This window comes from Macaca thibetana, chromosome 13 (genome assembly GCF_024542745.1).
Source record: "Macaca thibetana thibetana isolate TM-01 chromosome 13, ASM2454274v1, whole genome shotgun sequence".
NCBI lineage: Eukaryota > Metazoa > Chordata > Mammalia > Primates > Cercopithecidae > Macaca > Macaca thibetana.
In genome coordinates this window covers 25,216,549-25,241,736 of record NC_065590.1, presented here as the reverse complement: position 1 = coordinate 25,241,736, position 25,188 = coordinate 25,216,549, and positions in this window count along the sequence as shown.

The following is a 25,188-nucleotide window of genomic DNA, read 5'->3' as shown; positions in this document are numbered from 1 at the left end:
CTCTGACACACCAAACACTCTCCTCTTACAGCTGTCAGTAATGTACATGACCTCCGCTTATTCAAATATGCTTACAGATTATACACGCCTGATATTGATGGCAGTGGCTGCTGCTATCACGCCTGCTGCAACACGGAGGTGTGACTGGCGCTGCACATTCCACGGAGCTGTTGGGAGTCCCGCCCCTTCTGAGTTGGGGAAAGAGCTCCCCGGGTGCCCCTGCATCTGCCCAAACTGCGGCTGTGGATCGGAGGCTCGGGGTTGGCAGGTTGGGAGCTTCCGAGTGCAGCTGCAACCACCCTGCCGGGCGCAGGACCCTGGCATCTCTGCAGCCTGCACCCTTGGGGGCCCCAGGAAAGACCCATATCCCTGTAGGTTTGGAGGTGTTTGCTTCTGCTGCCTGGCGTCTCTTGGCTCCTGGTGCCTGCTCTGATCTCTGAGCGGGAATTGGTGCTGAGTCCTGGGGCCACGCATGGCAGCGGGAGGCAGATTTGATTCCTGGGCAGAAGGGGGCAGCTCCCAAGTAAGGATACCTTCAAGCCAGGGAGGGCCTGAAGGCTGGGGTCTGGGCTGCCAGTCCCACTGACCAGAGTGGGGACTTGTGGGCCTCTTCTGGGCCACCCATAGCCACCCATGGACCAATCAGCAAGCACATCCTCCTCTCTGAGGTCCATAAAAGCCCTGGGCGCACCCTGAGCAGGGCACAGGAAGGCCAGAGGAGAAGTCAGAGAGATGACAGGATAGCCAGCTGTGGAGAGAAGTACTCCTCTCAGCTCAGAGCTGGAGATGATGGGAAGGTCAGACGCAGAGAGGAGCTACCCTCTTTGCTTAGAGCTGCCAAGAGATGCTACCTACCTTCTCTGCTGAGAGCTGCAGAGATGACCTGCCGGCAGAGAAGAGCTACCCACTGTGGGTCTCCTCCGATCTGTTGTAACGCTGAATAAAGCTTCTTTTCCTCTTGTTCACCTTCCACGTGTCTGCATATCTCATTCTACCTGGACGCAAGCAAGAACTCGAGCAAAGGAACCACCAGCCACAGAGGTTTCTGGCCAGAAAATCGACACCCCAAAAGTCCTATAACAATCTGATTCTAAAAGCAACACCATCTTTTCAATGTAATTCTAAAGATTTGGGGATTATTTTATTTAACTTCAGGATCCCCTCTGAAGAAAATCAACTTACAAAGGGTGGCAGGTCTTAAGAAAGGTACTTAGCAAGTGCTGGTACATTCTAAGCAATCAATATTTGTCAATGTTGACTATCAAATTGTACTAGAGAAAACGATTCCTGGGGCTTAAAATTATCCTACACAAGGATCCACTTTATTATTACTATTTCTTTCTGTTGGTTTTGGATAAATTACTGACTCCTTATCTCAGTTATGTTGTGTGTTAAAAGTTTACAGTGTTACTTTGTATCTCTCAAGGGTTTTTGTCAGCATTTTCAATGAGATACCTTAAAACCTCTAAAAAGAAAATGAATGCTATAAGTAAATAAAAATAAGTCTGAATCGCCAAAAGTATGTGTGTGTTTGTTCTTACTATTTATCGCCAAGGACACCAATTCATTGGCCCTTTTTATAGCAATATATAACTCAAACTTCTGTTTTTTTTGCTTTAGACCTGAAAGGCATAAATTTATTTTTCCATTTACATAGCAAGTTGAAGTTGTGAGGACAAATACAGTAGAATGTGTTGATTTCCACAGTCTCTGGAAAGTGGCATTTCTGTTATTTCCCAGTCCAGGGATTTTTAATTCACAGTATTTCATATTAATGTTAGACTTGCTATAAGGTTATTTCTTAAAATATCTTATGCCTTCAGGAAAACGTTAGCTTGCTAGCTTTCTGAGGTATTACTCATTTATATCACTCAAAATGATAACCAATGAATATATCAGAATGGAGACCCACCTAGAGGCAGCATGCCTTAATTCTGCAGTGTGTGACTATCTGGCTACCTTTCTTACTTACTGTTATATAGCAAATGTTAAAGGCACTTATGAGAATGACTTTTTTCAGATCAACCACATTTGTGTATGAGCAAATGGAGTTTGTCTCAAGTGATCTAGGCACATGAAATCAAATTATGCTTTAAATTACCTATTCAGAATGTCACTCTATTCTTACCTGCAAAAATACATACAACTTCATAATAATGTATCCCATAGAACATGTTGAAGTTTATAAGGCTCTTGGATTGTAGTATCTCATTTTTTTTCTAAAAACAAGTTCAGTTAGGCAGGGCTGGAATTGTGCATCTCCTTCCAAGAGACCTGCTTGAGATGAGTTGAATAGACAGGTAAGGGACAACCACAGATGTTCAGTGTTATCACTAAATCCATTTGGGATTAAGCAGGTTCTGTCAATAAATAGTTCTGTTAAGGCATTGGTGTAGTCCTATGGGATAATGTGAAGAACATAATCATAATCATTGTAGGTGTTTTTATGATGCACAACACAATATTATGCCATGATATTGATGAATTTGTGATTATTGTAACTGGCTGTCTTTTGTCTCTTTTCATCATTTCAATTATACATCAAATAAAATATCTGCACTGAATGGAAAACTGTTTTACCTGCTGATATAAAAAATGTTGTGAATATTGGGATTAGACAAAACTGGACATAAATCTCCAGGCCGTCACTTACTAGCTTTGTGTACTGCAGCAATGGACATTCTCTCTCGGAGACTCCGTTTCTTATTTTAAAATAGGGATAACAATGCTTTCATCATATGGTGGCTATGAAAATTAAATGAAATAGCATGTATAAAGGGCAAATACAGGTTAATAAATGTTATTCTTCTTCCTCTCTGCTATCTTCATCCTAGAGAGCAGCAGGGATGAAACTCACATGGCAGTTTAACTACATGTCTAAAGTTTCTATCCCTGTATTTACATGGCCCATTTTATCCAACTCTTACATATGGAAAATCCAAAGCATTACAAATTGCAAGGAGAAACTGTGCAGTAAAGGACTAGAAATATCAAGTATGTCATTCAATTAACATTAATGTTTCAGGTGAGTTGGAGAGAGAACTTGTGTTATTGTGCTGAGCTATAAAATCTATGCCCTCTCTAAGCCTATACGGAACTGTAAAGTCCATCTAGATTTGCTTTCTCCTATGAAAACAGTGGGTACATGTGTTTGACTCTGCACAATGTAATTTGACAATTAGTTACTTTTAATAAAGTAAATGAGTCAATTTTGCCCAGTTTGACTGACTAGGTGAAGCAATACACAATATTTTATAACAACTGTTACACATTCATATCTGATATTTGGACATTAATTGATAATAATAGTGATTTTATAAAAGAAGTTAAAGAGGTGTTTGCTCTGGAAAACAAGGGCAAAAATGCTGAATAATATCGGAAACTAAATTATTTTATATATTTAAAAATATTTCAAAATGCAGGCAGTCCTCTGTTTATATGATTCCAATTTGCATACATTTCTGTTACAATGCTTTAATTAAGTAATACCAGTCCCCAACAACATGGTTTCAGTAAACATGCTATGTGCACTGTAATTGGATAGAAGTACAAACCTCACTGCTATAGCTCTTCAGTCCATGAATCACTACACAAAGACAGATGCACATCATGAAGACTGACCAATCATATAATTTTTTTCCAAGTCTGTTGGTTATTGGTCACTGAACATATGTTATTTAGTTCACACATAGAGAGCAATGTTTGTGCTTGTGTAAAAAAAAGTGCACTTGAAAATATTTTATGACATTGAAATTACAAGAAGTTAAATATTAGAAGCTGATCCAAACTTAGAAAGGAATACGATACTTTGCCAAGGCATAGAAGAGATACCTGTTCTTTTTCATGTTATACAACAACAGGCAGGGAAGCAATGTTCAAACTATTCTTTTTTTTTTTTTTCTTGAGACAGAGTCTCACTTTGCTGCCAGGCTGGACTGCAGTGGTGCAATCTCAGCTCACTGCAACTTCTGCCTCACGGGTTCAAGCGATTCTCCTGTCTCAGCCTCCCTAGTAGCTGGGACTACAGGTGTGCACCACTACCCCCAGCTAATTTTTGTATTTTTAATAGAGACAGAGTTTCACCATGTTGGCCAGGATGGTCTCAATCTCTTGACCTTGTGATCTGACCACCTTGGCCTCCCAAAGTGCTGGGATTACAGGCATGAGCCATTGCACCCGACCTCAAACTATTCTTAAACTTTAATTCCCATGTTTCTAATATTTTAAAATATGGTGTTCAAAAATATTAGTTCTACTTTAAAAAATGTTCTATAAATGTATAACTCACAGTGATTTAATGTTTTGATAAAAATTATAAAGGTCATGGAATAATCAGAATATTTCACACTGATTATTAAGATCCTTTTGTAGATTTCAGGTTTTATTAGGATTTTTACAGTCCCATACTACTGTGCCAAGTGAGGACTACTTGTATTTAAAACACTAAAATTATAAAACAGAACCTATGCCTTGGTTTCATGTTTTAGGTGAAAGGGATGACTAAATCTAGGATTTTTTTTTCTTCCGTGGGTTATGTGAAATCCAAATATATACTTGGATATACTCCTATGATTTATTTCTTCATGGTTATCAAATGGCTTAATTGAAACAGAAATTCAAAGCTAATTTTTCTTTTTACCTACAATAATCATGGAGCTTAGGAATAGAACAATAATCATTCCTTTCATCTGTGAATGTGGCCATTTCCATTGTAATGCTCTGACAGCCAGAGTTCAAACTTTTAGCAGCACATCTGTCCATGAATAAAATTGAGTATGTAAGGAGCTGAAATCCCAGACAGGCCAGGCTAGCTAGTTTTGAAGGTTCAAGGCTTTTCATAGAACCTACTGATCTGGAGTATTTCCTTCCCTTTACTCCAAGTTCATAGATTCAAATTTCACTTGGACGCTATGCAAACAACTGATGAGTCACATTCTTATATAAGTCCTGGTGGATTTGTTTTAACTTTCCAATTCATATGCAGAAATAACACTTTCCCTGCTTCCTCTATATCATGTCTATCTGTTGCCATCCTGCTTTTCTGGATTTGATCTGAAGCCTACATCCCAAGCTTAAATGGGGTACCCTTATCTTTTTTTTTCTTTTTCTTTTTCTTTTTTTTAAGATATATCAAGACAAGAGAAGAAGAGAATGTAAAGTTCACATGATTTTTTCATAGTACAATTTTCAGAACATATGCAACTCATACCCTAGGCTTCCAAAAAAGCTTCAAAAGAAATTTGATTTAAGACAGAGCTTTTGTGTTTTGGTTAGAAATAGAGCCAGGTAAGTACTGTTTGGTGACTTTTTTCATGACTTGTATTAAGTTGAGGTAGACTAATTAAGTGACAAATATCTCCCAAATTTAAATTGTTCAGCACAACTAAAACTTATTTTTCACAGAATTTGGCGTCTGTTGGGTCGATGGGGATTGAGAAGACTTGGGGTGACGTTCTGTATCATGAAGTCATTGAGGGTCCCAGGTCCATCAGTATGGAAACAGTCTCCTGTGTAACCAGAAGATGGCCCAAGCAAAAGAAAAGGCCCAGCTGTTCACTGTCCTGGTTTGTAGATGACCGCCTCATTTCCAATCACGTTCTGTCCATGAGAATTCAATACAAAACTTGTCTGTATGCAAGTGGCTAGAATATAGTCATTGATATACCCAAAAAAGAAAAGGACCAAATATTGGCAAGCACATGAATTTTGCCATATGGCCTTATTTAGACCCAGGCTACTTGGATAAAAGCCATCATAGATCCAGGACCAGCCACATAATGTGGGCAGCCCAGTGCAAATGAAAATTCAGGGCTCCTTGTTGTAATAGCAGGAAAATGGGGATAATGATACCTTTGTGGGAGGGTGTTTATAATGTATTTGTATACTAAAAACATAAAAAGTACTAAAATATAAAACATTTTTTTCTTCTCACAATTCTTTTTTGACATTGCATTAAAAAAAAAAAAAAAGAAAAGTTTTGATTTACTATAACCCTCTTTTCAACATGTAGATACTTGCAGGGATTATGTAGAGTCTCCCATGCACCCAGGGCACTGGCCCAGGAATCTGTGTCCATTTATGACTTACCAGCCACTGAGTTCCCCCTCCTTCCAGCTGCTGAACTGACATGTTTATTAGCCATGGGTGAGGAAATCAATCTCCCTTTCCCTCATCTTGTCATCCCAGCCCATTGTAGATAATTGATCCTCAAGGGATTACAAACCAGACATGATCAGTACCTGCATCTGGGGTGGGCCAGCCCAGAGCCTCATCCCCACTAAGTCACTTGCCCAACAGCTGTGGGGCTGCTAGCTTGTTACCCCGAGGCACTGTGGAGTGCGCATATCCAACCCTGAGTTTCCTCATCACTTTGCCCAGACCCCTACTAGGGTTGAAGGACCATGAATGCATGAAATCTCCTTCTGAATGCAATCCCTGCTCTAGGAGGAGAGCCGTATTAATTACTAATCCTTGGGCAGGGGAGAAAATGTCAAGGCTGGGCAAGCCCAGACCTCAGGGCGCTGGGAGCCAGTGGTTGAGAATCTGTGCTGGAGAAGCAGGGAGATGGTGGGAGATGGCGTTGCCCATGAACCAAGATTAAAAGCCAGTATTTGTTCCATTGTCCCATTGGATTTCACTTGCAAACCATAAATTTCAAAGATGAAATCATTAATAGTTTCAAGACAATGGCAGAGCATTAACCCCCTGAGTGCAAGTCCCTTAGAACTGCAGTGGCCACACACCCATGAAGCTGACCCTGCACGTACCACATTGGTTTAACCATACCAGTGTCCCTTACAGAAGCCCTCAGTAAAGAGGTGACCTTGAGGTATCTCTCTTCTCCTTTCCCATTCATTACTCGAACGCGTCACTGTATAGAAAGTACGTTTACAAGGGCTTTTAAGGTAGGTGCCCTCTCAAAATCAGTAATCATGGACTTTCTGCCCCATGCTTTTGAAATTGTGATTTATTCTTGTGAAATATACACTTTTTTCTTTTCAAAGATTGCTTTGTCTGAAGTACTTTAAGGAGTTATTTCCAAGTTACCCTTTCTTAAGACCTTCCATGATCACCCCAGACAGAAAGAACTCTTCTTCCCTTTAATTGGGTGGTTTACTACAGGTGAGAGTGAGCTTATCAGAATCACCGTGGGGGCATTTTAAAACTATCTTTGCTTACTCTTATTTTCCACACTGAGGATTTAGGCATGAGAGGCATCTATAAATTGAAAATGTTCTTTAGATATTTATAACACAGTTTCTACCTCCATTAAAGTATTTGCTTTAATGCCAAGGCTTTATGCAGACATCTTTAAAAAAAATCAAGTATCACTTACGTTTTCTATTATGTTTGTGCACATGCCAATCTCCCCTAGATTGCACATATTTTTTGCACAGAAGGTCTTATTTGTCTTTATTTTCCCAAGACACATGTAACCTTAACTAGTATATAGTGAGTACTCAATAAATATTTGTGATTTGAATCAATGGATTTAGATTATGATAAATTTGTGTATATAAAACCTCAAAACAGAGTGCCTACATAGAGGCTTACCACAGCCTAACATGTCAAATGCCTGGTGTTGTTTCAGGATGACTATAGATTTCTATGTCCTGTCTTAAATGAAATAAGGCATTCTTTCTGTATGAGAAAAAAGTCAGTGTGGACATCAATGTTTGGGGCTTGAAGCTCTTCACAACCTGCCTTTTTAGAGAGGTATAAAACCTGAGTCCTGTGGGGTCTTTCTGGGTGCTTTGTTATTGTTTTTACTTTCAGACAACTATTTTATTATTGCTTTTGTAGGCATTACAAGAGAATGTATCCACTTGACTAGAATAGTGATCTTGAAATTGTCGAGATCCCCAAAGCCAGACTGTACAAAATATTTGTGTATTTTCTTAACTCAGAGTTCTTAGCCAAATGACTGTAGCCACTGCTTTGGAGCTGGTAAAGTCCCCGTGGATAGCACTGGCTCTTCCAACTACCGTAAAAGCTAAGATGGTTTCTTCATTTTCCATTGCATTATGTCCACATGCATACATCAAGGACAGCTTTGGACTGATAACTGCTTTGCCGTTTACTTGATCAAAATATGCACCTGAACCAGAAACTCTTAATGATATAAGATGGTTCTCAAAAAGCATTGCTCAAAAATGTTAAATTACAATATTATAATATGTTGCCATAAAGCTGTAACTTTTTGTAAGAATAACAAGGTGATTCAGCCAAATTAGTTGTGATGTTCTCACTTATTGTAAAATGTCATTTTTCTTAACAGGAGTAATTGCTATTTTTTTTAAACTGCTTATTCAAGGCTGTTTAAAACTACCAACATGATGAAGACTTATTTAATTAACTCCAGCTGACCTTGACCATTTGTCTTCATCCTCTCACTTTTTATGGTTTAAGCGTCTTAAAAGGTTTTGCATTTATTTATAATACAAAATAACACGATACCACATGACTTGACATATAACATATGTAACTTGGCTGTCACTTATAGATCCAGCACTGTTAAGTGGTTTTAATAAATTATATAATTCAGTTACCATAAAAAGTTGCTGCTATTAATATTGTTATTTTATATATAAGCACGTGGAGAGTTAGAAAGTTATTTACAGCATAATTATCAAAGCACATTGATAAAACTGGAAATTACAAGAAAACACAAAGGAACTGTGAAACCATAAATTTTAAAAATAATGCCTATGGATCTACATTTTTCTAGCATGCTGGGTGGTTCATAGTCATCCTAAAAATTGAGAATCACTAAAATACCTTTAAGTGTATGTTTGATTTCCGCAACTGTACTTGAACTTTCTGAATGGAAAGGAACACAAGCTATTTTCTCTTCCCCATTTCTCAATTACTACTATGAGATGTTGTGTGCCATGAGATAACTTTTTGTAAAGGCTTTGGGGTAAGACAACTTTTAAAAAATCTCATTTTTTCTGGGCTCTAGTAAAGGAGAATCATCAAGTCAACTGCATACCACTACTGGCTGGACTGATGAAATAACGTGGGTCTTGAAGATATTTGACAATTGGATTCCATTTATTGACTACTAAAAGGCAAAACTGATTACTTACCTAGAAAAAAATGTCCAGAGTTAGGTCCACATAATCAAATTGGGGCATGTCACCTTTTAATAATTCCCCACATGATTTGCAATGTCCTTTTAGAAACAAAGCAGTGAAGGGACTAGGACAGAGCTAGGGAGACAGAAAATACATGATCAGAAATCAGGTCTGCAATCTGTAGTCAACCAGTCTCAGTACAGGTGTAAGCCGCTTAGAGGATAGTAGAGGGAAGAGTTGGAATGCTTCGCTTTACCCTCCACCACCATGGCCAAACACCATAGCCAGAATATAAAAAAAGTTTGAATTGTTCTCTGAAAAGTTCTGCTCTTATTAGCAGAGTGGTTCCCATAATAGGGTGCATATTGGAATCACTTGGAAAAATTTAAAGAACACTAATGCCTTAGCCTCAGCCCTAATTCTGATTTAATTAGCATGGAATTTAATGGACATGGGGATTTTATAAGTGCTCAGTGATGATAATTTGCCTGTAAGTTTGGAAACCACTGCTGGGGGGTTGTCCTTTCCTTTTTGTATTTTTATTTCAGTGAATAGGCAAAGCCAAGTCTATTCTCATTAGACTTGCCAATCAGATGTTGGCAGTCGGTGAAACGCGTATTCTCACCGTGATTGCCCTCATTATCACTCTCTGAGTTTACCCACTTTTGCGGGGGCTAGTCCCGGGATTCTCTACTTCCTCTTGTACCTATTATCATTTCAGTTGTCTCCCTAAGGAGCAACTCTGCCTATACTCTTTTCCTGCTGAAATTTTTCCAGTGACTTCAGTGAATGAGTGAATGAGACTCTTAAGCGAGGAAAAATATCTGAAAGTAAACTAAAAGTACTGAAGCTGCACACACATAACCTTGTTTTCTTACTGTGGATGGACCTTGCTGTGATCACGTTAATGACTATTTTTACCTATAATCACCAAAGGAAGAGATAAATCCTGGTCCTCCTTCAATCGGCTAATAGATGCTATGAAAGGGAGATGAATAAAAATTAAATAATTCTTCAGGGCTATGGGATGAAAGTTTCACACAGTGATTCTCCACTCTATCTGTATATTGGCATCACCTGAGGAGCTTAGAAAACTGTCAAGGCATTACCTCTGCAGACTCTAATTTAATGTCAACAGGTCCAGATATAGGCCTTTTTATAAGGTCTCCAGTTTTTTTCAATAGGCAACCAAGTTTGAGAACCGTAGCTCTGATGAAAAACTAGTTTAACATAAAGGAATGTAGTTTAACAAAATAATAATTAAGGTAGGAGGAAGCCAGAAATAACTGATGTGAAATGTGGATATTCAGCAGGAGGAAAGGATGTTGCTAGGCAATGGGATAACCTAGGCTGGGAAAGGATATTAGGGTGACTAAGAAGAGAAAACAAAAGCCAGATAAAAGAGACACATATTGGCAGACATAATCAAAGAACATTAAAATCCTAAACTGTGTAGTTTATGGGACACTGGGGAAAACCCCTAATAGATGTTATTCCAACTGAATATTCAAATCCTCCAAACCAGAAATTACTTTTTCTTCCTGCCGAGATACTTATGCAAATAAATAATTTTGGGAGAGTAATGTTTTCAGGTTTTATTATTTTTTCAAATTTTGTGAATGATGTTTTTAAGACCTATGGAGGCTGTGGGGAAATATCAAAGAAGAGAATCTGCTGGCATGACATGGGTAAAGTCAATTTTTTATTTTAAAGAAGGGGGATAAATTAGACAGAGGGGTCTAAAACTTTAGTTAACATACACACACACACACACGTACATGTAAATTATGCAGAAATTCTTTGCTTAGGGCAGCACATAATAGTTTAAAATATGTTGTGTATTAAATTGGACAATTCACTGTCCAATTTAATACATAACATATTTTAAATTATTCACCAAAACAATGTTCAAAGTAACATTTTATCACTTTCTAGCCCTTTAATATTGATTGTATTCATGCAATCAATTAATATTAAATATTCCCTTTTTGATTACTTTCTATCTTTATAGTATGTTATATTCATAGGATATATAGAGAAGCAAAGAAAAGTAACTCCTTGTTAAGTTAAACAAGCTAGCTTTTTTCCGCATGTGAAATTTATAATTTTGTGTGAAGAGCATGAAGGTCTAATCACACTTTTGGTTCCATGACATTGGGTATATCAGCTGCTAATTCTTAATCAGATAACAAAGTTTTGGTTCCTTCTACTTGGTGCCTGCCCTGACCATTATTGGATTAAAAGCTTAGTTTTTCCTTGAAGAGTTTTTTTTTTCCCCAAAAAAACTTGTCCATTTAGCTCTTTGTCTTTGCCTTGAATACCTCTTCAATAATTTAGATGCCCCAAGCTTACCTAGTTTCCAAAAGGCTGTGCCCAAACTGGCTGCAGTGTAAGTCTCAAAGAACTGTCAGCTGAGATTAAAAAAAGAAAGGAAGAAAGGAAAAATGTTATATTTCTTATTAGGCATTTCAATGTTCTGAATCGCTTTAAAAGATGTACTAGGTAAGAAATTATTGAAGCTTTAATAGTGGAACCTGAAACATTACTCTGAATATATGAGAGGAAATATTTGGGGAGCTGGAGGCTTTGCTATGCATTTTTAAAGTTTACCACGTATGTGGCCATACCTTCATTCATAAAAGCAACTCAGTTTTCCTCCCCAGAACTGCTGCTGTTCATTTTATGCTGCATCTCTAGTTTTCATGATTAATTTTAAAGTCCATCTATTTTTTAAATTGGTTATTCTTCGTTATTTTAGAATGTATCTAGCCCTATGAAAAGAAAAACTTAGACTAAGGACTCCCCGTTTGCTTTAAGATGGAGGGGTTTTCAGCAAGATAGACAATTTTTAAATTAAATTAAGTGAGATTATGTCTCCAAAGAGAGCCTTGCAGGCAGATCATGGACCAGTTTCAAAGCTTTGGTTTAGCAGAAAGCCTCATGCACAAAAGACAATGGGTCACCCTCATTCTGGGGTATATACTGTACACCTTATACATGACCATCCATCCTCAACTGAGTGGAAAAAATATCTGAATGAAATGGGCATCCACTCTTCTAATAATAACAGCAAAGATATATAGTTTTTATTATGTGAAAGCATTATCCTAAATGCTTTCCACATATTCCCTTATTTTATCTTGACATTTATTTTATGAAATGGGTAATAGTACATTTCTTCAGTCTATATATGAGAAAAAAATATGTAAATGGAGAGGTTAAATAACTTGCCCAAAGTCACAGAGCTAGAAAGTGGGAAAACATTCTAACACAGGTAATTGAAACTGTACTTTTTTGTAAATCACTATGATTGCCCTCACTTTTAATAAGATACATGTGCTTGAATGAATGGATGAGATCTGTCATGTGTGAAACATATTATACAATTAAGCAAAATTAAATTTAAAGGATTTGAATTTCTACAGGTTACATTACAATCAAACAAATCATTTAAAAATACTTTTTAAAGTAGGGTTGTCATATTCACTGAACATTTTTCATAAATTAAATAAAAATGTAATATTTCAAACCTTTATATCAATGTACCCACTCTCAAAGTATCTTCCCAGCTACCAATGAAATTATCAGAAAAAAAAATAGTATAAAAGAGCATTTGGAGAAAGTAACAAATGTTGTTTCTCTGCACTTCATAGGTATGTCACTACCTAGCAATTCATCTATCTCAGGATCAGTACCTGTGAGAGGAGGACAGAATTTCAATGTGAGAATTAAAACCTAGAACCTATTTCCAAGGAAAGAACCCTAGAGGGGATACCAGAGTGCGGGTTTGTGCTCCCAAGCTCCGGAATCCTTGCCAAAGTAACTGAACAACAGCGATCAACAAACAAATAAAATCCATTTGGGTTGAACTAATTTGTTATACTAATATGCAATTATCTAAATTTACAGGAAAGTAGACCTTCATTTTATTCAGTTCTGGTGCTTAGAATAGTGACACCTTACCTAAATAGAAGTCAATCATAAGCAGGCTCAGCTGTCTGGAACAAAGAAAATCCTGGGGGAAAAACAAAATAGGAACATAACCATCCAAGCAGTCAAAATGATGTCTAGGTACCAGTATGCCATTGTAGGTTTAGTAAGGCCTTTGGTCAAATTCAATTAAATTTCATTAACATAAATAAAATAAGTTTTCTGCTTGTCTGATACTATATTGCATGAAATAAGCACGATACATTTTGGCCAACATCAGGTATTGTTTGAGAGCATACAATTAAAATAATAGACTATGTGCTAGGTAGAGCAATGCCTCCCCACCCCAAGGTAGCCACGTCCAAATCCCCAGAAACTGTGATAGATTACCCCACAAGGCAAAATGGAATGAAGGTAAAAGATGGAATTAAAGTTGCTAATTAACTAATCATGAATTATCCAGGTGGGCCAAAGTAATCACTAGCGTTCTTGAATGGGTGGGGCCTTAACGGGTCTTTAAAAGGGAAGCAGAAGCGCATGTCAGGTAGTCAGATGGTATGAAGGAGATTCGTTGGCTTTAAAGATGTAAGGGGCTTTTGAGCCAAGGAATTCAGACCGTGGCTCGAAGAGGGAAAAGGGCAGTAAATGGATTCTCCTCTACAACCTCTAGAAAGGAATCCAGTCCTGCATGCATCTTGATTTTTAGTCCAGTGAGACCTATTTCAGACTTCCAACCTACAGAACTGTAAGTCGTACTTAAACGTTGTTATTTGACGCAGCAGTGATTGATGGGGAGCTAATTCAGCTTATTTGGTTCATGAAAAATTCAGTTTAGGTGATTTGATGATGGGGTCGCCTCGATTCTAAAAAAAAAAAAAAAAAAAAAAAAAAAATAGGCAGCTCAGTTCTCATTTGAAGTTTGTTGTGGCACTTACTCTGCTTGTCCTTGGACCCTCTTCTCACCCTTTCCCTGCTCTGCTCAGTGGGGCAAGGTGGGTAAACCTCAGGCTTAATTCCCCAAGTTACTGTGCTACCTGGTTTTCTGATGATGCAGTAGTTTACTACTTTGCTCCTGAGGTCAGGAGGAGAGGAGAAAATGGGGCATCTCTGCCCAACACTTCCTGGCTCCACTGGTATCTCTGGAGGTGACTTGAGCTTTTTTCATGTTTCAGCTATAACTATGGGGTGATGCTTGGCAATTTGACAAACCTTTCGGCAGTCCCAGCTTGCACTAATGTCCGTGGACCTGGTTTCAGCCCTTGTTAGATGGCCTCAAGTTTTTAGCTACAGAAACACACACTCTCACCATTGTCTTTTAGTCCTTTCAGCTGTTGCTTACCATAGAGCAGCCTCATTGTCACCTGATAGTCTTCCTAGCTTATCACCTGTGTAACAAAGTATTTTGCTTAAATTTCCTCTGTTTGGAATACCCAGGGAGCTTTTGTTTTCCTCACTGGAACTTGTAATGAGTAATAAGTTCCCCAACAGTATAAGCTTGTTTAGATAAATTGAGATTTAATTCTAACGGCCACAGTTCTTGATGAGGAACATTGTTTTGGATGACTATCAGGAGTAGGAACCTTGAAGAGCGAATGAATCAGGGAACAGTGTCTGTGTAACAAGATTAAGGTGAGGTTGCTGCTGCTACTCATTATAGTGATAACAATATCAACAATGATGAAAGAGTCGAAGAAGTGGAAAACTGCTATTTTATCATTTTGAGCTGAGCCTTTATCAAAACAAGTTATACCTGGGTAGGCTATTCGCTACATAGGAGCTGTGACCCTTATATAAGCTACCTCACTGCTCTGTCTTGGTTGCTGCATCTGTAATGTGAGAATGATAGTAATATATATCTATTACTGATATCTATTACTAAGGGGACATATAGAAAAAGCTGATAATTTGGTACATGGAACCCTCACGTGTTGGCGGTAATTTTGAGCTCTTATATTGAACTTAAGTATTAATAAGGAATTCTGCCTTTTTAAAATATGAACACTCACTTTTTAATCTAAGTTCTCTAAAATTTATCTAGGATTCACCTTTTCACAGTTATTTTTACTCATGTTTCGAATACGCTGTTCACCTACAATAAGGAACTCCAAATATTGCTTCTTCGTAGTTCTTAGGTTGCCCTGTTCCATATGCCTGATGGATTTTACTTTGTAAATTCAGACCTGAAGCTGCTCATGCCACCTGTCGCCACATACGCTCAATACCAAGCTCTGTCTACCTGATTGGACTCTTTTCAATTATTTGCTGATGGGCTGCACCTACATCAGGAAAGCACTTGCCTCATTTAACCCTTCTGTGCCCAGCTATAGAAGACATAACAGGAGCCACTTTACATATTTGTGAGCACTCATGTGCTTGAGGACAACGATAATACTCCTCATTTAGGATAAAAAGAGACACTTCTCCCAGACACTTAATACTACTGAACAAATTGTTGTTCCCCTTGTTCTATAAAACAATGACTAAAGCCATTTTCTGAAAATGAGTATTGTTAATCATTGCATCATTAACCTTTACAATGTCAATGTGTTCTCCATATCAAATTCAGTTAAATGACTGCCGGAGGTAACAGTTAAGGGAGCATTTCACGTAGAGGAACATATTAATGCTTTATTTAGTTCTAAATGCACTGTGAAGGATTTAGGTGAGAGCTAGTATATGTTAAGAAAGCAAAGTACCAGAAAGAATAATTTCACAGCAAGAAAGTGGAAATCTGACAGAATATGTAGCCTGCCTTCTAATCTTTCAAATTTCTTTGTTCCCTAGTTTTCATTGCTTTTTATGTTACTTTCTTTCTTTCAATAGATAACACACACTATCTAAATTGCATACAAAGTATAGAAATAAAAGAATGCCTTGTGTGTACAAGGTGTGCATGGGTGTGTGAGTTTGTGTGTGTACATTCTGAAGCCCATTTGTGTGAGTGGCATCTCTTCCACTGTGGCTGAAGCAATTTGTCTCCTCATGCCTTCCACTTGTGGGCAGATGGCTCAGAATCTCATTTTATACCTTTTGTTTTTAGCTGTTACGATGCTCCACTGGTTCAGATCTCATCAGAATTTGTGACTTAAATTTAAGAAAGTCTTCTATAAGAACAAGTTGTTTCTTAGATTAGCTCTTTACATTTAAATTTTATCAGAAGATTTTGAAGTAACTTCTGTACATTTTAATTTTACCAAAAGGGTCCAGGTTGAAAATCAAAATTGTGTTTACTAAATATCTAGTGTGTGGCTCGCTTCCTATCAGGGTAGGGGCAGAATATTAGAAATCAGTCAAATATGTTAAACTTGCTCTGAAAGTGGAGAAATAATTTCTAGATTGGCAAACCAGCCACATTCAGAGAAGGCAACTACTGAATAATTTGGTAGTGGTGAGTTAAGACATACAAAGCAGTGTAAGTTGTTGGTCTTCTAGAGTGTTCTCAACATGTCTTCAAAGGAGACTCTCAAATTGATGTAACAAGATTATGGACACCCATGGGCTTTCCTCTCCCTCAAGAAAAATATATAAAGAACAAAGAATAGATGTTATCTTTTACAACAGTTCTTTGACACTTGGTATGTCTAATCCCTCACTGAGAATCTCGGCTCCAGCACCTGATAAACACTGAAACATTGAAGATTGGGATCTGTGAGTGAGGCTTCTGAGATTTGCTATATCAGGAGTAAATCATCAAAGACTTTCACTTTGTGAATACCATCAATCAGCTCCAATTTCTCCTGCCATATCCCCATCATTGATGTTAGGTTGCTTCTATGCACTGCCAGATCAGCCAGTCAGATTCATCGAGTGAATAAAAATGTCTGTCAAACCAATCACTCCAGGCCATTTAGACAAGACAACTTACTAAATTAATATTTCACTCTTCAAAACACTGCACTGGTGTCATAAAGACAAAAGCTTTTACCCCTTGGTTTGAATATCTTTTTATGTAAAACTACTTCCAGCCACATGCATGTGTGGACAATTTGTCTTCAGTTAATTTCACTTCGTATTTTGTTCCCTATGGCTTTCTGTGGGGACACCTGGACCTCCTTTATATACTTTAAAATCCAATCTCAAAATTAATCGTCCTTATGATAAACGGTTATATCCCACTGCTCAAAATGTATACTAATGTACACGCAACTGAAAATTGAGTATGGTTTCTGCATGATATATGCCAATAAACGCCTTAATTTTAACATTATGTCTCAGATATCAGACTAGGAGAGGTATTTTGAGGACTGAAGAGTCTGTCTGGTGGTTCTGAAATCACTCTGTGAAAAAAGCAGCCAATCTCACCTACCTTGAAAACCTTCCATGCTAGTGGTTTATGTGATCTGGTTTATCATTCAGGGCATTCCTTCATTTGAACTTTAAGCATTGAATGCAGTGCTTTAAACTTAGGACTGTAAGTGCGCCTGTGGTGAAGGAAAACAAAGTATTGGAAGAATTATGCGATTGTCAATATCTGACTATCTAGTGACTAAGCTGGGGCTGGAATTTAGACATTGTGGCCTCTAGCACAGATTTGTTTTAATTATTTTGAACTTTCTGTATCACTTTGGAAACAGATTGGAACATAAAGGCATAGTTATATGATCAAGTTTAGGTAAGGTGCTCATACATCTGTTTGCTGGGAAGAGTCCACTTCACGTCATCGTCTAGTGTTATTATCTCCACCTTTCCCTCACAGATGTGTCAGAGTTTGGCTGTTAAATAATTGCCTTCAAGTTTTTTTAAAGATTTTTTCTTTGAGAACGAGATCTTAGTTCTTTAAAATAATTCTATTTTATTTTCACCAAACTTTTACCAAGTGCAAAACCTAGCTTTTCTTTTATTTATGACCTAAGGTTTCTTTACAAATCTTGAATGTTAAACTTTTCATCTTGGACTTGGAGTGTACAGTTGTGACAAACTGACAACTATGCCTGGACATGACCCTGCCTCTGTTTTGACTTGTGAGTTCTGACATTCTCTGCCTGTCTTTTCTGGCTCTAAAACTCCTCCATCTCAGAGTTTAGTTTACCATGGCACTGATAGTTGGGAACATCCTTTCCCTATCGTGATGCAAGTTAGCATGCTATTTTATTTTCCTAACTCTCAAATGACTGTTTGAGAATTTCAGAGGATTAAAGAATTTATCACTTTTACAGGTATGGCCTCAATTCTAAGGCTTCATGATTCAGCTTGTTATGAGCAATAGTCTAGTCCATGAGACTGACATTTCCAATAAATTTCTACATGCAGCAGCTGAGGGGTTTGAATGTGTAAATATTAGTGATCAAAATGCTGTCAGAGCTTTCCAGTTGGACTTCATCAGTTCATTTGGCAATTAGAAAAGGGAAAATAAATAAACCAAGGGCTCTCCCCAATTGTAATCTCATCGGTACATCAGTACACACATCATACCTTCTTGCCATCTTTTCAATGATCTGGAGGATGCCTTCTGTTTCTTTTTTTTTTTTTTTTTTTTCTTTTGAGACAGTCTTGCTGTGACATCCAGGCTTGAGTGCTGTTGTGTGATCTCGGCTCATTGCAACCTCTGCTTCCCGAGTTCAAGTAGTTCTGTGCCTCAGACTCTTGAGTAGTTGGGATTACAGGCGTGTGCTACCATGCCCGGCTAATTTTTGTATTCTTTTAGTAGAGACGGGGTCACCATGTTGGCCAGGCTGGTCTTGAACTCCTGGCCTCATACGATCCTCCCACTTTGGCCTCCCAAAGTGCTGGAATTATAGGCATGAGCCACCACACCTGGCCATGGAGGATGCCTTCTTGATAAATTTCAAGATAAGCTGGAAACTAACAAAATAAATAAATGTGTGGTATCTGAAGCCCTACTATTTAAGCCCAAACTGCATTTCCAATATTAACTGTGTAATCTTCAATACATTGCTGAATGTCCCTATGTCTCAGTTTCCCCATTTGTAAAATAGATTGTTATAATAGTCTGTGTCAAAGTTATTGTGAAGATTGAATGAATTACAATATGTAAAGCACAAAGTATATACTGCCTATTAATATTTCAGCCTGGAAAAATTCACTTGGTTAGAAGTAGCTAACATTCAATGAGTACTCATCAAATGGTATCTTTGCTTTCAAGCCAAGTTTAATATGTGCCCAAGTTTAATACATGCCCAAGGTTAAAGTAGCATAAGTTCTGGTTTTTGAAATCATGATTCTCTCTGCTTTTAACAGTTACATGTTCTTTCTGCTTGTAGAGAAATGGACATAGCAGAAGAAAGAGTCAAAGGAGAAAAAGCTAAGTTTATATTGTAGGAAAGATGACCACTATTTGATGTCCCTCTCTTATTAGAGACACTAAGAAGACTGAGCAGGCTTGTATGAGTCTAGAGATTAAAACAGGAGGAAAGATTGTTACCCAAAAACAATTCACCAAAGTTGTAAGAATGTTAGGAACCAAGAGGAGAATGAGAGGTCTCTGAAAGCTGTAGGACACAGCCCAGGAATAAAAACGTATGAGCTTGATACTTCTAACCTCAATTTCTGGTGCATTTGCAGGTTGCAGGTCAACTCACATGTCTCTGAACAGTTAGAAATGAAGTTTTTTAGGATGGGCAATCTCATTTAGGGAACTGCTGATGCCCTCTACTAAGAAGACTACTGGAATAGACTTTGAGACTGATAACCGCACATCAATATATAATATCTTGAAAAAAGAAATGAAGGATACACTCGCTGATTCTTTTGTCTATTTCCTGCTTTGAAGTCTCTTGCGAATATAGACATGTAATAAAACATAATTGGATGCATTTATAAAAAGAAAGTATGTGAATAACTCTGTTAACACACATAAACAGAAGAAAGGCCAATGTAAATGTTAGATCATGTTGGATTTTGGGTTAATGAACCATTTATGACTATAATTGTCAAAATGCAATATGGAATACTGCCTGTAACAACAGCACAGATGGCTAATAGAAGCCTTTCTTATAGAAATTCGTATTTAATCACACCCTAATGGCTTAGAGGGACAGATCAGCAGAAAGAAATCCCTTCTGGAAAAGGGAAAGGCCATCCTATTCATGGCACAGATGGCACAGAGTAGCAGATAGAAAAATGTTTACAGGAACAAAGACTGGAGAAGACCTGGAAAATCCTTGATTTAGGTTTGTGAGTAGCAGAAACACTTTGCAGCTAATATCTGCATGAGCTCCACCAAAATAGTATCTAAGGCTAGCAGACCTTCACTCAAACTAGTTCAAATAGAAGTAGTATTGCAAAGATACAGGAATTCTGTGGTGCACAGTGATGTAAGTAAAGACACAAGACATAGAAAATAAGGAATCATTGGGCAACTATTCTCCATGCTTCGAGGCACAGAGACATTTTAAATATTTGTTCACTTCTTCTTTCAGCCTGGTTTCCTCTTTTGCCTCTGGGACTCTCAGCTTGAATATATATATTAAATTTCTATAATGCCCATTTGGGACTTATCTCTAATGAACTTGGAATTTAGCTCCCAGAACTAACATCTTAATTCAAATTGTTTAGGGTTTCATATCTAAATTCCCTGGAAAGTAGATTAGAACATTTTTATTTTTTCTTATTTTCTAACTCTAAATTGGTTTCCCCAAGGTCAGTTAATACCTGGTCTGATCAACTGTAAATCCACCCTTTGGTTATACTGTACCAAGCACACCCAATATACATAGGATATGTTGAACCATGAAATTCCAAAGAAAGGGAATGTGAACTGTGTGGGTAGGCTAACTTAGATCCTTTGCTTACTGAAGTCAATGACCTCTTCTCATTCTTCTCAAGTTCTCCATTAAATTAGTATAACCAATTCCCTTTTCTTTCTAAGGTATATTAAAATATTCCATAAATTTTCATTTCATGCATTTTCCTAGCTCTCTTCCAGGCCTTGCTTTCTGGGATTTCAACTTATTCCCCCTCAGGAAGAGCAATATCATTGTCAGTTTTAATGGCTACCTCTCGAAGGGTGATTCTTGCTTCTCTACTCCCACTCCTAATGCTCCTAAAATTCAAGCCAACTGTCTATTTATCCACTGTCAAATACCTTTGAGCATGTTCTCCTGAATGTTTATCAGTCAATTCAACCTGTCAAAATGTAACTATGTTATTCCAACTTGTTTGTATTTCGTATTGAATGCGGAATACAGGTGAGGATCTTAAATTCCTGAATCTTAAACACTTCCCAAATATATTGTAAATCTCATTGATGGGCAGTAGAGCATCACAGTTATTAAACACTTAGATGTCTAGAGCCAAACTTTCCTGCTTCTAATCTCAACTCTTCCACTTTTTGGATTTTCTTAGGAAGAACATAACTCTTCAGTGTCTGAATGTTCTCCTAAGTAAAATCTGAATAATTATAGGAACTACTTTATAGACTTATTGTTAGGATTGGCTAGCATGCAACATGATCTGCTAACCTTCCTATTTCTATTGTAATGAATTTGTTTCTATAGGTTTGGTAAATGGGAAAGTGTATGGCATGTAATTTTTTCAATCCTTTTATATTTTATATTAATATGTAACAGCTCATTGTAAAGTACACTACCACAACCGAGCACAGCAAGTTGTACAAAAACTCGAGTAAACAAAAGCTCACCCAACCCTTCCTCTTAGATCAATTTGGCCATTGACTTTGTCTTAGTTCTCAATTCTTCCCAAACTCTGTACATTTTGCTTTTCATAATTCAGATTCAACCCTACTTTTCAACCTCTTTCATCAGCTACATTCAGCATTTTTTTAAAAGACAAAATTCTGTGATACTATAGTAGTTTTTGTTAGGAACTTAATTTTTTTTTTTTTTTCAGTACTTCTTGGGTATTTGAAGATTGTTACAATTTTTGTTATACTGTTTACAAAGTTTCAAAGGTTAGGTGATGCATTCCAGCTGCATTTTCTCCCGTAGTCTCTGTTGTATTTTGCACATGATTTTGAGGAATGCAAACACCTGTACATATAAAGTCTTTGGAATAGGACGTGGCCCACTGAGTGTATTTTAGGAAATTTCTACTTTGTCAATAGCTAGAATTTGCATCCTAAAATTTTCTTATTAAACAGTGGGATGGGCTGTATTTTTCCTAAAGAGACTCTTTACCTAGATTATCAGCAGGGCAACCCTTCTTGCTTCTTAGCTTTTAAAAGATGTTGACAAACTAATGGTGAAAGGAAATGATAAAGGCAAAAATAAACTCAGTAGTATTGGAAGGATTTTTCCTAAAGATTAGCGCTGAATCACCTATTCCATGACTCTTCTACTTAGACACCAGTTCCCTATCCCAACTCCTGATATACAGTTCTTTTATCTTTTTAGGAATTGAGGGGAGTCTACTAACCTTAATATACCATTTGTATGAAAGAAAGAAATGATCAAACAGTATTAAATACAGCCAAGAGAGCACATGCAGCAAGCTAGTATTATTTGTGACATCTTCATTCCTCCTCCTGGAAGCTTCAAATCAGCAACATTATCTTTGGAATACCCACTTACCCCCACTGCCGTATTAGATTTTCTTTCCTACCAGGGACATATAGACATAATGACAAAGGGAAAATTTAAATCCCTCCAATGATTCCAGTGAGAGGTTTGAACATTCTTCATCTTCTAAATTCAAGGACTCTCCCAAAACGCTTTCTGATTTATGGTTTCTGCTCTGGAGTCTGCACTTAACTGAATCAAGATTGTTCTCAGTATTTGGATACTCTTTGTTGAGAAACCCTACTAGGGATAAGTACCTCTAATCAATATTTTGCATAAATCTCCTCCCTCTCCCATATTTTCTACATCAGCAAATGACATCTCATAATTTCAGGAACTCAACCTCAAAATGTCTTTATCTTCACTCCTTGCCTCTCTCTCAGTCCCCCATCTCCAGTCAGTTGGTAAATCTATAGTTTCATTTCTGCAAAATTGCATAAATTATCCCATTTTCCCCAAGTCATTTGATACTGAGTGCATACAAAATTCAGTCACTTCTCATCTAAAATGGTGCTTTGCTTTAAATCATCCCTTCTTGCTGGCTCTCAAGAATCAATTTTCAGTTCCTTTCCTAGAATCCTAATAATGATTAGAGTTATATTTCAAAGCACTTATATAATCAATATATTCCTTTTATTAAAATGCACATATAGGATAAAAAATTCTAAATCATGGGTATGGATTTCAAGGCTCTGTGTATTAGGGTTCTCCAATGAAACAGAACTAGTAGGAGATGTGTGTGTACGTGTGAGAGATTATGAGAAACAGGGTTTGAGGGAGATTGGGGGAGAGAGGTTTATCATAAGGAATTGGCTCATGTGATTATGCAAGCTGGGAAGTCAGAATCTTCAGTGTGGGCCAGTGGGCTTGAAATATAAGCCAACCTATGGTACAGCTCCAGTCTTTTTTGCTCTGGTGTCAGTTTTGCTCTAGAGGTCGGTCTTTTTGTTCTATTCATTCCTTTAACTGATTGGATGAGGTTCACTGACTCACATTATGAAGGACAATCTTTTCTACCCAAAGTTCACAGGTTTAAATGTTAATTCCATCAATAAAATACCCCCCAAGTTGACACCTAAAACTAACCATCACACATCCTGACACTTAAAAGTGGGCACTCAGGCATCCTATGCCCTACATTGACTGCAATTTACTCTGTAGTCGAGGTACACTAAATGCTTTCTTTTTCCTCTTAATTTTGACACATATTTGTTAAGCACCTACTTTATTCTAAACACTGAACACAATATGGGACAAGATACAACCTTTATTCTTTTACCTCTGTTCATACTTTCCTTTCCTTGGAATTTCTCCCACTTCTCTACCCAAGATCAATGCTAGGAAATAAAATTATGCTCGGCTATGGAATGTGCCCACTTCTTTCTTTAAATCTTTAAAAATCATTACCATATTTATAATGCCTCTGTTTTGCAATTGCATATTGATGCTATATATTGTTGCACAAATTAAGTCTTGCATTTTTTGTTATATGAGTGTGAATACATATGCTTGTATTTAAGGTTTTTTTTTTTTCCTATCCCATTATAAATAGCTGAGGGAAGAAAGTTTATACCCCACAGTAACCAACCCAGCCCTTGGTATATGGGAAATGTTGAAAAGATAAAAATAGATATAATACTAGAGAAGAGAGCCTTTGTAGCATTGCTTCTGCCTTATTAAGAAAATCTATAAATTCAGGGTTTTGCACCCATGAGGAACAAATAATTCATGCACTAGAACAGAGGGGTGATATTATGCTGTTTGCACAATTTTGTTTCATTAAGTCTATGACCCTTAAATTGCAACTCCAGCCACCTCAACACAGGGAAGATTATATGCCATTTGTTTTTCAAAGGATTTTTTCTGAGTGTCGTGCTTAAGAGGAAACAATATTCCCATTTGTTGGTCAAATTTCCTTATGACATGGTACAAAGATTTCATTGCCTCCTTTTGTGACATTCATCTCTTTATATTTTCTATATCATGCATTCTTTTTCTGTTTGGGGTAGGGGATGATTAATAAAGCTGAGAATAAAACTGAATGAGGAAGCCTTATTCAGGTAATGTTTCTCTCTTCCCCAGTCAAGTTCTTAGATTACATAATTTTATGGGATTGTAGATATTTTCGAAATTTCACTAATTTTCAGAACTGGATGCATTATAATGTTTTGAGAAGTCGATAAGCTCAATACCTACATATTTTTATACCTACATATTGTTTAATAGTACCTTATGATTCTACAGCTTAACACCTGTCCCTGATCTGCTGCATTCTCTTGGCATTTGAGAACCACTGAAACAGTTAAGTTCCTTAGCTTTCAAATGAGGAGACCACTGAGTCAGTCAACCAGTGTTAATAGCTGCATTTGAACTCAGCTCTCCTGATGGCTGGTATGAGTGTCTGCTCATTAACATTGCCTCTTCTAATAAATCGATGCCTTATTTTATTAACCTGACTAATAAAGAGGCAAACTTATTGAACCTCACCTTGGCAAAAGCCATGGGTTCTGAGATCCAAATATTTCACAGGAACCACCTGTGTTTGCATTTTCCTGGGCAAACCATTAGCATGATGAAAATGCAGTTTCTGTAGCGGGAACAGAGTGATCAATTTAAAATAAAGCCAGAAGAATTAGCCTCCATATACACGGTGTTATAATCAGCTTAATTAGGAGATAAGCCAGGATGTGTAGCATCTCATCTTT